The sequence below is a fragment of the Nylanderia fulva genome, unplaced genomic scaffold, assembly GCF_048542155.1.
Source record: "Nylanderia fulva isolate GAGA-0341 unplaced genomic scaffold, ASM4854215v1 Scaffold3, whole genome shotgun sequence".
In the NCBI taxonomy this organism is placed as follows: domain Eukaryota; kingdom Metazoa; phylum Arthropoda; class Insecta; order Hymenoptera; family Formicidae; genus Nylanderia; species Nylanderia fulva.
In genome coordinates this window covers 5,461,776-5,472,911 of record NW_028190368.1, presented here as the reverse complement: position 1 = coordinate 5,472,911, position 11,136 = coordinate 5,461,776, and the positions used below count along the sequence as shown (strand labels likewise).

General features: G+C 30.9%; 1 protein-coding gene across 1 annotated transcript in view; it reads right to left on the bottom strand.

The window, feature by feature from the left end:
• The window catches only part of LOC114933518 (inactive tyrosine-protein kinase Dnt), a 94,882-nt gene extending 89,874 nt beyond the window's left edge, over positions 1 to 5,008 (bottom strand). The window contains exon 1 of the mRNA XM_029306142.2: positions 4,358 to 5,008. The gene's annotated coding sequence lies outside the window, so the exon portion shown is untranslated. The remainder of the gene's footprint in view (positions 1 to 4,357) is intronic.
• Positions 5,009 to 11,136: the final 6,128 nt, after the last annotated feature.

Below are 11,136 nucleotides of genomic sequence, written 5' to 3'. Positions count from 1 at the left end.
CTCCAACAATCGTGCACGCAACATATAATCACCTATTGTATTATTTGCAATAAAATAATAATATCCAAAATTAGAAAATTATTATTTTAATGTATTACATAACATTTAAATATATCGTAAATATTTAGTTGTAAATAGTAAAAAATAAGTACGTTACAAAACAAAATAAGAATCATATCGAAATATAAAAATAAAAAAATAAAAGAAGAAAACTCCAATTTGAAACCCTGACGAATGTACGAGGATTTGTCGAGACATAATTTATTCACGAAAACTGGAAAACAACACGAAAAATATAAAAATCGATAACAAACCATCCCATATTTATACACGCGATATCTATGTGTGAGATGTATTGTAGAAAAATGAGAAATAGAATTTTCGCCATAGAACACGTAGAAATATTTTCGCAACGGTATTTCACGGCGCGGAACACGCAAACGATCAGATTTACGATATAATTTCGTAATAATACGGGAAACCTTTGTCGCGCTCGTAATTCTATCGAACTCGTTATTGACGTGGCGGCGACAGAGTGGCGATTAACGGCCTCGATTCGGCGCAACGACGAAATTGACGTCCAGCATCCAATAACATCAAAAACTTTCAATCCACTTCGAGCCGTGAAATTCCCTCCTGCGATAGCCCCTTTCCCCATCCTCTCGCGTGCGTTTCCAGGTCCTCGTCAGAACGCAATATCATCGCTGACGAGCTTTAACCCGACACGCGAAAGCGCAGAGGGAGCGTAACGACGAAAGAAATAATTTCGAACAATCTCGCGTCGCGTCGGTTCCAAATCACGCCGATTTCTCATATATATGATTCCGAAGAAGGAAATGGCAGAGGAGATATCATCGGTGATATCGGACGAACGATCGTGTGCGCGCACGCGTTTCTCCGAAAGCGTTAGAATTTAATTAAATCGGTCTCCGGTTCTACCCCTGTCGTGTCGCAGAGTCCACTTCCTTTCGCCGGACGGTCCCGGACAGCCCCGGATTCACAATTTGATCTTCGTAGAGTTTAACTTCGAACGGGCCCGCCTTCTCTCTCACCCTCTCGGTCTGACGAAACGGCGCTTTAATTATACCGCGGGATTAATTAACTCTCCGTCGAACTCGGCGGAACACACCCGCGGGACTCGCCCGAGCCGATCGCAAATAATTAAAGACTGTTTTTTCGTTCGTTCGTTTTCCTTCCCTCTTTCGTTTCGAACCACCCTACCCTCGAGCTTCCACACAACAGACGCTTTTGCCAGTTCGCAGAGTGATCTTGTATTTGGCATGTCGACCCGGCGACATTAACATTCGCCACACGGGAGCAAAAGATTTTAATTGCACTTGCGCAAAAATCTGAGTGTGGCTTGCAGCGATATATTGGAAACTACACGAAGCTATATCGTAATTTATTAAATGATTTGTATTTTAAAAAATAATGGAGGAAACAGAATGTTTTTTTATTAGTCACGTCTGCATCTATTTCCTATTTCTCTTTCTTTATTTATAATATATGTTTATATACAACTATCATTTCGTACACTGAAGAAGAAAGTTGTTAACTTGACCAAATTGTTCAACTAATTAACTATTTTGTTAATTGAACATATATAAGTATTTAAGTCAAATACACGCTATGATATAGATTTAATATATGTATTTAATTTAAATATGTTCAATTTAACAAAATAGTAATTAGTTGAATGATGTAGTCGAGTTAACAACTTCTTCTCAATGTAGATATACGTATATAGAATTTTCATTCATTATTAATTAAAATTTTAAATAACTTGTAAGTATTTTTGTTTTTTGTTTTATCACGATACTTTTAAATAACATTTTTCCTCTTTTTATAGATCACATATTGATTGATGTAATTTGACTTATTGTTAATGCATTTTATTTGATTGCAAGCGTAAAAAGATCTCTCTTTAACATATCGTTAGAATGTGATAAAACTCTTAACTCGGAAGGTAGTTGAGCTTTCGCCGAATCACGAAGAAAGCACATAGCGTATGTAGATGCGTATATAAATTGAACAGCACACGAACTCAATGTACACACATACGAAAGTTATACTAATATAGCTAAAGCTAAGAGTGACTCTAGTCGAATCCATTAAATATTTGAGCGAACGAAAGAGGCTAGGGAAGCAAGCTCGTGGAGAAAGTCTCCCCTCGACTCTTAAGATCCATATAGTAGCCCAACTCTCTCTGTATTAATATTTACATTTATATTTCTTCCTCGTCGTCCCTCTTATTTCAACTTAATGCCGCCGGGGATTTCAGAGTTCCAGACTGAATTATTATGGTTTTCACAATTCAACACATTTCGAGCAACTATATTTCGGATTATACGTTTGATATAAGCGATACGTACCCATGTCGGCTTCTGTCGAGTGTTTTACACACAAATTACTAAAGATAATCTTAGGTTACAATTACCATCATTAATCTACTATACTCACCATAAAAATTAAATATTTTCAACAAATATTTTTTTCAATTTGAACACTAAATTGTTAATCTCAATATTTTTTATTTTTTTTACAATTTACAAACTTTTTTGAAAATAAAGATCCTAATGTATAATGTTGAGAGTCAACGCATTCCTATTTTTTAATATCATACTTAAATAGAAGCAATAAATTCAAAATTCCAGCAACAGTTTGACAATAGATTAGCATTTATGCTATACATTTGAATTTAATCTTTTATGGTAAAGATTTCCGACAGTTTTGCAGTTTCAAATAAATAAAGTTTAGATTGTATTTTTTTTATTTTTTAACTGTCATGTATATTTATTTTATGTTTGTACTCTTTTTAATTAATTCCTTTCACTGTTATATATTTGAAAAATAGGAAGCGTTAATGAAGTAAAATTTATAATTAATGACATAATATTATTAATTACTAGAATACTGATTATTTAATTATTCTCATTAAAATGAGATGTTTCAAAGATCTATTGATTTTAAGCTTTCTACTTTCTCATCAAATAGTTTGCTCGTTAGTCTCGTTAGTATTTTATGTACTTATATTAAAAAATTAATTTTATTAAAAAATCAGTGGCAGAAATATTAAAAATAAAAAATGTAATATATCAACTATTATGTCAATAAATTCAGCCAAATATCAACATCAAATTCCTGATTAAATTAAATAAATATATATAATGTCTGCAAAATATCTCATTGCGGTATTTGATCGATAGAATTAACCGCAGTCTTTAATTAAGTTGAGTCAAGAAGTCGAAAATTGTAACCGAAAAAATTATTTTGACATATTATAATATATAAATTATAACGTAAAGTTCAAAAGTTCAATTATCGATAAAATTTTATTAACGGGCACGTAGTATGAATATTGAAATTGAGAGATTAGATATAACGAAGGAAATATGTCTAATAAAAGTAGTTACTATAAATTAACGAGATTCTCGGGGCTTATTTCCATCAATTGAATCGCTAACATTTCTAATAATGAATAATAATAATATGAAATAGATCGTGTGTGACATTAATATGTACGTGATACATACATTATGCAAACGAAACAAATATATCCTGCAGCATTATCATCTATTAATATATTTGTCAGATTTACCTTTTGTATTTAGAACCATTTGCATCATTATTCATGTGCAATGCACTATATATTATAGTTTTGTAATGTAAAGTATGGAAATTAATAAAAACAATTTGCGCATTGATCTTACTCGAAAACAACATCAAGTTATTTTTTACGAAAATGGGAGTTGTATTTATCTAAACTTTATTTAACAGTATGATTCGATTATTTATTTCTATCACAGATATTGTCTGGATTCATATTTCAAATTTTCAATATTTTCAAGATTTTGTATTATTTTTTATATAAATTTTGGCGTCATATTGCGTTAATTTTAAAATGTTTTTAAATATTAAAATATTAATTAAAATTATAATATTTTATACATATATATATATATATATATATAATACATATTTTTTTAAATAAACATTAAAAAATTTTGAAATATAATCTATTAATTATTTTTAATATCTATTTTATAATATAATTAATATATACATGCAGTTGATGTGAGTTGTAAGATTAATTGTAAGTTTGAGATATACAAATAATTCTTTTATTTGAATAATGTCTTAGTCGACATGTTTAAATATTTTCAATATTATAAAAATGTTATTAGATATTTTCTTGTATGTATCACTTCTCCTCAAAATAAAAAATCTCGGATATTCCCACATACGCATTACATAAAACAATAATGCAAAGTCGCGCATATATAATGCTTAATATGCGATTGTTGCTAAGATGTAAATGATTAATTGCGCGCAAGTAAAAAAATAAATAATAAATCACCTCATGATAGCTTCATCGTTCGTTGGTTTCCTCCTGCTCTTTCTTTCTCTCTCTCTCTCTCTCTCTCTCCCTTATTTTCTCAAGCTGCTTCTTTACAACACTCACGTAATCTATACTCGCGGGAACGCGGTCAATTACGATCACTAACTATCACAACGCGCGACATTTTTTACGACACTCCCGATATTAATCTACGTACGCGTCGCGAGTTTCATTACATTACGACGGAAAAGTAAATGCGAAAAACACACGAAACTATATCACGCGGCACTCGAGACGGCTCGAAAATTAGCGGAACGTACGAATGGCGGGAGAGAATTCAACAATCGTGCGGCCAATTTCACGCGTCATCTACCGCGGCGATGCAGCGGTGTTGCACCTGTTGCTTTTATAGTTGCATTTTTATCTACTTTGTATATACTTTAAGTAATAAATAATATATATGCTCCGCGCACGTTTTATAGAGCGAGATTATACATTCTAAATCAAGAAATGCACGAGTTGAAATTAAAAAATAAATATCCAAGAAACTTCCTCTTTCGTTCCTATAGAAATCTCGCCAAATCTTAATATACGTTTTCAACAAATCATATTCGATGTAGTCTGTATATCAGTATTTTAAGTATTTGAAATAAGTGATTAATTGGCGTTACTAATGATAAATTTCTACAAGGGTGTAATTAATAAGCTGTGTAATTGTTTCCCTATTTTGTATTTATCGGTATGACAGGTGTAAATAATAAAATAAATATAATTTATATATTACGCCAATTTATTAATTACACCCTTGTAGAAATTTATCATTAGTAACACCAATTAATCACTTATTTCAAATACTTAAAATACTAATATACAGTAATTTAAGTACTCGAAATAAGTGATTAAGTACTACAAAATGTCAAAATGATTAATTATTGAGACGATAGATGAACATTCGTAAAATACGTAATCGCTATTTATTTATTGCAATACGTTTCCCAAAATGCGAACAAATTTTGCGATATATATATATTATATGTATATATATGTATTATTTATAGACTTACGAAATCGTTGATGAAGAGCTTTGATTAACTTAATTAATCGCGTCGATTGATAACCGCCAATTATAGGAATGGAGATGATCACGTTTCGAAGGATAATTATGTAGATGTAGAGACGGCTCGTGTTGCTGCCTACCGACTCGAGTGTCACCGAGCGAATGGCAGCGAAGATGATTACCGCACAACAATACGGTGCAAAAACGCGCGTCGCATCAGCCAAGTATGCGTGTTAAATGGGAAGAGTGGGAAGAAGATTCAATGGCTGAAAAATATATTTTATATTTAATTATATTTAAAATATACAAGCATGCATTACATTAGCATGGCAATATTCTGTCCGATCACATTCAAATATTCAAGTGATTAAATGTATATATGTACAGCTATCGACTTAAATAATATGAGAATAACGAGACGATTGCACGACGTAAACGATATGTTCCAATGTATAATTAATAAAGCAGTGTACAATCAATAGAACCATCTAAAACACGCAACAAACTGCTTAAATCATTCAGGTGTGCCGGGTCACCCTTCGTATATATAGCAATGTTCCATCCACAGATTAAAGGAGAGATAAAAATAATACGACTCTACGATTTCAAAGATACAATCGTACATATGATTTTAATGTTAGTTAAAGCTATAAAGTTTAACAAAAGTTAGAAATATATAATTAAAATGTTAATTTAAAAATTAATAAAATCAGAAGTGGCTATATGAACAGAGCGAGATAATTAATTCGCAAGAAAATTTTTTTATTCATTCTTTATTTAAATTTAAATTTAACTTTGTGAAGAATAAATCAAATTTTTCTTAAGAATTAATTATCTCGCTCTGCTCATATCTAGCCACTTCTGATTTTATGAATTTTTGGATACAAGAGCAATTTATCAATTAACTTTTTTAATTATTGGATAGTTTAACGTCAATTTTGTAAAATTAACCAACATAAAAATTTATAAAACAAATATCAAATTTTATTATTAAAATTCGCTTTTCTAATTTAATCGCTACTTAAGATATTTATTTTATTTTATTATAGATTTCTACGATTGCTTAGTACAATTAAAATTCAGAGCATAGACAAATTATTAACGTTATAACAATGCAATTAATAAAATTATAATAAATTCAGTCATATTATCGTATAGAGTTATCTACTAGCAGCATTATTATCAGAAGCAATTTATTCAATCCGATAACAAAATGACACTAGAAATTAAAGTTCTCAAAGATCGAAAACTTTTGAGTAATACTAGCAGATAAATCGAGGCCAAAAATAATCGATTATGACATATTTTGTGTAAAACTTTCTACAATGTGCTTACTTCGCAAAAAGCTTAAACCTTTCGAAGAATGATCAACTATCAATGAGTAGGAAATTTGCGAGAAATTCTGGATAATCCAGATAAGTGTGCGAGCAAACTCGGTGAATTTTTACATTTTTAATGCGACTAGCCAAGTCGAGATATCTGTCGATTTCAGCAGAGGTTACTATAGTTCAATGAGAGAAAAGAAACCATGTTATTGACGCTACCGATCGATATTTGCTGAGATATAACTCGATTGAATACGCGGAGCACGCAATCCGTGTACCTAATAACTTCTAGCAGCTTTTAGCATTCAACGTTAAATAGATCCACTGCTAATCAGAACACGTCATCAGATATGTCACCGATGTCAAGAGATAAAAGAAACATTACATATAATTATGTACGTCGTACGTAATTGCCTAAATAATATATATTCTCTTTTGTTATAGACACAAAAAAAACATGCCTATTTAGATTTAGCATTAAATATATATATATATTCATATATTCGTATATTTAATAATTAATAATATTAATATAGTTAATATTAAATCTAAATAGGCTGTATGTTTTTGTGTCTATAACAAGAGAGGATATATATTATTTATGTAATTATTACATAATTATATAATGTATAGAGTTTTGATATTATATATAAAATGTAGGAATAAGAAATAATACATTTTAGCATATAATAAAAAGGTAAATTAACGTTTTGAACTATTTTGCATGTACCTATATAACATAAATGTAGACGAGAGAAAAACTGAGGTAAAAGAATTAAATAGAACTTTAGACTGCCAGCAGCACAATAACATTTTCTATTCTGAAAAATAAAGTTTTGCGAGTATCTTGCGAGATAAAACTGTCTTTCTGGGTTCTCTTTTTCTATTTTGCCTTCATTCTGTTACATATGGCAATTTGGTACGCAAACGCAGATAAAAGATGTAATTTTCGGTGCAAACATTGCTCTTGTAATTTCGCCCGGATTTCGTGTACCCAGAATCTTTCTCTTCCTCTTTTTCCCTCTAGAAAATATACGATGCCGTGTCTCTTCCCATATTCGAATTATTGACATTTAACCATCAATATCTCGCGTATGCTGAATAAATCCACCGTTCTTCCATTCAACCCTCCATATCGCGCGGGCCGGAAATATTATGGAAATTACGCTTCGAAAAGGACGAGATGGGATCTTGCGACTCGCAAATCAAACGCATTAAAAGTCCATTATCGGTCGCTGCGCAAAACGAGATACTCCGATAGAAGAGAAGAGAGAACAAGAAAGAGAGAGGGAGAGAAATGCTAAGAAACGAGAGAGGGACGTGGACCAACGCAAGGAGGAAGATTCAATTGGTCATGGTCAAGCAGTTAGAACCCTACTATTTGTTGACCTCAACGTGACAACTTGCCTCTCGTGAAATATTAATGGTTATATGATAATAATTAACCGTCTGTTTCAAAAATAATTTAACCAATCCGTTTTCGAAATCTATAATAACGTATCATACTAGAATCATTACATATTACATATAATATACATTATACATATAATTCGAAATATATAATAACGTATCAATGCTAGAATCTTAAAACAAGATCAATAATTATTGAATAAATATAATTAAATAGAAATAATATAAATATTATATTTTTTATTCAAATATGTATTCATTAACTTTCTACGAACTCTTTTATTTCATCTATCATTATTTATAAGATTTTTGAGATTTATTGTCTTGATTAGAGAATGACTATAATCTAGAATTATATTTAACTGCAAATATTATTTGAAGTTTTTGGTCAATAAATGGGATTTTTATCTTTTATAAATTAAAAAAAAAACTTTTTTTAGAAATCAGAAAAACATTGCAAATATGTTTCTCTTTATATTCTTTTTTATATTAATCTTTTTATATTATCTTTCTCTTTTATTTCATCTATCATTATTTATAAGATCTTTGAGATTTATTGTCTTGATTAGAGAATGATTATAATCTAGAATTATATTTAACTGCAAATATTATTTGAAGTTTTTGGTCAATAAATGGGATTTTTATCTTTTATAAATTAAAAAAAACTTTTTTTAGAAATCAGAAAAACATTGCAGATATGTTCTTCTTTTATATTCTTTTTTATATTAATCTTTTTATATTATCTTTCTTATATATTCCTCTTTTTGATCCAATAGATACACATATAATGGAAGGATCTCATTAATACAACATTTGGTTCAAGAGACAGTTTTCTGATTATATACCTAGACAAGAGCATACGGTTCAACTAAGCTGTCTGTGAAAGATAAGGGTGATCACCCTTCGAAGGGAAGGATCCTACAATATGCTAGGTATTCACAGCATATATAGCAAAGATATATTTTACTGCGAATTCAAAGAAGTGAAAGCAATAAAAATTAAATTTATAAAAATTAGAAATATTTTCTTTTACTTACTATAAAATATGTTGCTTAGTAAGATAGTATAATTATTTTTATCCTAAATAGTATAACTTATTATAATAATATATAAAAATTTGGACAAATATTACTCTGCTTAAAAAAATGCAAAATTCCGAAATGATCATTTGATTAAAGTCAAATAAAACGTAACACAATTATATTTTAATTTCTATGAATATATCTAATTAAAATTTTCTTTGTCAGGAAAAATATACGTATAGTGGAAACGACATTCAGTGAAAAGAATGCAAAATTCCGAAATGATCATTTTATTAAAGTTAAATAAAACGTAACACAATTATATTTTAATTTCTATAAATGCATCTAATTAAAATTTTCTTTGTCAGGAAAAATATACGTATGGTGGAAACAATGTTCAGTGAAACATTTTGTTCAATATTAATACATTTCACGTCTGTCAAAAACATTTTTCCCCGGAAATTTATAAAGTAAGCGTTAAAGCGTGTGATCAATGGAACCTTCAATTCAATCACAGAAAGCTACCCCTGAAATTTGAAACGTTCTCTCAGGATCGATGTCGCGCTCACACTTTCACATCAGAGAGTGTGCAAAGAGAGAGAGAGAGAGAGAGAGAGAGAGAACGAGATACATACATATATATATATATATATATATATATATATATATATACGCGGTGCACATTGAGAAGCACTGAGAGAAACCACTGTATAAGCTTAAGTACATGTGTCTGCTCAGGGATATATAGGACGTTATCAACGCCTGCCACATTGGTCCAAAGGCCGAAATACGATTTCGTACTTTGTTCCCGCGCGGGGCCCTGCACGATAATTGCGCAGAATTGCGCCGCTTAGATTACACCGGAGAGTGCCTTCTTTGATGGCGAGACCGCTCGGATGCCCTTCGGCAAAGGCGAGCAAATTCGAAGGCGATGGGCGCAAGTAATTGGTGCAGCGAGGCTGAAGCAGATGAGAACAGAGGCTGGAATTAGATGTTCTTATGTAACGTCGATAGAGAGAGAGACCGAAATTTTTCGTATCCTCTTGGGATTGCATTAAAGAGAAAGAGAGAGAGAGAGAGAGAGAGAGAGAGAGAGAGAGAGAGAGAGAGAGAGAGGAAGGCTGAGAACATCGTTTTTCTCTCGTACCCAGGATGGGAGAAAACGAAGTAGTCTTGATGAAAAAATAATTTATTAAAGACCAGCATGTTTGACACGGAACGTTGAAAGCTCTCAAAAGAATCGAGTTCTCTTGCAAAGTTTACACCTTCGCTTTATAAAGCAGATTACAGAGAAAATCTAAAAACCGTCTTGCTACACATACATATATATTACACATAATAAATACATAAAAGTTATAGCAACTTAAAAAAAAAGACAGCTTAGTACATTTCTCTTCTATTATAATTTTCTGTCTTAAAATTCTGTCGAAATTGTTTTCCTTCTAAACTTAATTTTGAAAAGATAAATTTGCTATCAAGTTTTTCTTTTCTGTTTATATGATATTCTGCATTCTGCCGTATTAAAGCTCATCAGCGTTTACATCAGTCAGGTGTTTTGAGAGAAAACAGAGCGATTTCACAGCATTAAATTAATAGATCCGACCGTTGAGAAGCTGTTTGCACTATAAGCCTGTCTACGTGACTTCCGCTAAGGACGTCGGCTTATTTTCTTCCGGCAACGATCATATTGGGTAAACAATCGTATTAAAATCTGTTTGAAACGTTTCGACACTCCCATCCTCAATACATCACATATTCTCTATAGCATTTTGCATTTTACGATCGCCAAGAAAATTCAGTCTAGTCGTCCAGAACAAAATCTCGATAAATTTAGTTAACATACGATATCGAAAACGAGCAATTAATAACTTGTGAAATTGCTCTTATTCAATATTTATATCATTATTTATATATACCTATCAATCATGCACGCGTATTCTATTCCCATTTATTTGCATACCGTGAAAAAATAAGAATAAGACA